Source organism: Hevea brasiliensis, chromosome 9 (assembly GCF_030052815.1).
Source record: "Hevea brasiliensis isolate MT/VB/25A 57/8 chromosome 9, ASM3005281v1, whole genome shotgun sequence".
NCBI lineage: Eukaryota > Viridiplantae > Streptophyta > Magnoliopsida > Malpighiales > Euphorbiaceae > Hevea > Hevea brasiliensis.
The window spans coordinates 9,637,891-9,640,517 of NC_079501.1; positions in this window are offsets into that span (position 1 = coordinate 9,637,891).

The window sequence follows — 2,627 nt, forward strand, 5'->3', positions numbered from 1 at the left end:
AATAGTTGCATGGCATGTACAAGTGTTGATTGATCGATCGTAATGGCTACTCAATGATGAAAGATATCGAAACTACTAGAAGAAGTTGGGCAGGCAAGAAACAAAAATTCTCAATTAGAGAAGATGGTCTATTGCTACACGCAGGTAGAATGTGTGTTCCTAATGAAGTTGACTTGAGACAATCATTATGAAGGAAGCACATGAATCTCCTTTACTATGCACCACTGGTGGTATAAAATGTATAGAGGGCTAAAAGAACATTCTTGGTGGATGGGTATGAAAAGAGATGTGGCAGAGTTTGTTTCCAAATGCCTAACTTGTCAACAAGTAAAGGCAGAACACCAAGTACCCACTGGGTTGTTACATCCACTACCAGTACTAAAATGGAAATGGGAGAGAATAATAATGGATTTTGTGATGGGACTTTCAAAGATACAGAAGAGTCATGATGCAGTATGGGTCATTATCGACAGACTGACTAAGTCTGCTCATTTTTTGCCAGTCCGAATGGACTATAGCCTAGAAAGATTGGCCAAATTGTACATAGATGAAATTGTGAGACTTCATGGTGTGCCACTATCCATTGTATCAGACAGAGATCCTAGGTTCACTTCTAGATTCTGGGGTAGTCTTCAGAGAGCCCTAGGAACTAGATTGAACTTCAGTATGGCATTCCACCCACAGACAGATGGCCAGTCTGAGAGGGTAATTCAGATCTTGGAGGATATGCTACGGGCTTGTGTGATTGAGTTTGAGGGCAGTTTGCATACACACTAGCCTTTGATTGAGTTTGCTTATAACAACAGCTACTAATCAAGCATTGGATGCCTCCATATAAAGCATTGTATGGCAGAAAATGTAGAACCCTGTTGTATTCGGATGACGTGGGTGAAAAAAAGATGATTGGACCCGAAATTGTTCGAAGCGAGGAGAAGATCGGTTGATCGAGGTCGACTTAAGACCGTTAAATCGGAAGTCCTACATTGATTTTAAGAGACGGGAGATTGAATCTGCCGTGGGTGACAAAGTATTCCTCAAGGTTTCTCCTTGGAAGAGGATTATGAGATTCGGCAGAAAGGGGAAACTGAATCCTCGCTTCATTAGGCCATATGAGGTTCTGGAAAGAGTGGGTTCTTTAGCATATCGGTTGGTACTATCTCCAGAGTTGGAGAAGATACATAATGTTTTCCATGTGTCTATGTTGAGGAGGTATCGATCAGACCCATCTCATGTACTACGAGTGAAAGAAAGTGAAGTGAATCCAGACCTCACATATGAGGAAGAACCCATAAAGATTCTGGCTTATGAGATGAAGCAGCTACGGAACAAGCAGATACCGTTAGTGAAAGTGTTGTGGAACCATCATTCGGGCAAGGAGGCTACTTGGGAATGAGAGGAGGACATGAGGAGACAGCACCATTGTTGAGAGATTGATACTGTAAAATTTCGAGATGAAATTTATTTTAAGGGGGGGAGAATTGTAAGACCCCTATTTGTATAGCCTGGTATATTTCACTATTCCGGTGATCAGAGTTGGTCTGGACAATTAAGGGAATTAGAACCACACTTAAGACAACTAAATAAGCTATAAATACAAATAATTAGTAATTGCCAATTAGTTAAGTATAAATAAGAAAAACAGAACATAAGAAGTTAAATGAGCCGAGAGTCACAGCGATGGGTGACCTTCTCGGGAACGACTGCGAAGTCGATTTAAACTCAAATTTCGAACCTTAAAATGTGACGCTGCGGTCCTTAGGACCATTACGAACACAGTGGAAAAGAGAAAATCATGAAAAAGAACTGTTAAGCCAGTCGAATAATTAGGTCAGGGAGCCCAAAGAAATACTGAATTATTTACAAACCGGGATGAACCGGCGAGGGGCAATTTGGTCAATTGATCCAGAGTCGACTCGACCTAATCACAAATAAAATAGGATAAAAGAAAATTTCGGAATCGAGAAATAAATTAAAGAACTAATAAAAAAATAAATAGAAAAAAAAAAGAAAATGGAAAAGTCAAAAGGTGATGACATCATGCATGACCTCATGATGCCATAAAAATAATAATTAATATATTAAATTAAATTGATTTTTGGTCTTTCATAAGACATAAAAGGATGAAAAAGAAAAAGAAAATTTAAAAAGTTATTACATTATGTTTATCTCACTTTTATGACATCATAATTGATTTTTTTTTATTTCCCACCAATATTGACCAAGTCAAAAATTGTTTAAAGAAGACAAAGTAAAAAAAAAAGGAAATTTTTTATTTTGCTCTTCTTCCTTACCGTGAGTTCTCTTCCTCCTCACCCTCTCTTCCAATTTCCTCCATTAAAGCTTATTATTAAGCTTTTTAAACCCCAAATTACACCATAAATCTTTTGTGAAAAATGGTAGAAACCTCAAATTAAACCTCAAGAGGAAGATTAGAAGGAGAATAATTGAAGAAAATTGAGAGAAATAGAAGTTAAAATTCTGCTCACTTAAGGTTGGTATTCTTCCTTCATTCTCTCTTTGAATTTATGTGTAAGTAGTTAAGTTACTCTTATAATTAACAAATAAGTGAATAAAATCAAGCATGGTGGACCAAATAGAAATGTGGGCAGCTAGGGTTTAGGTTTGAG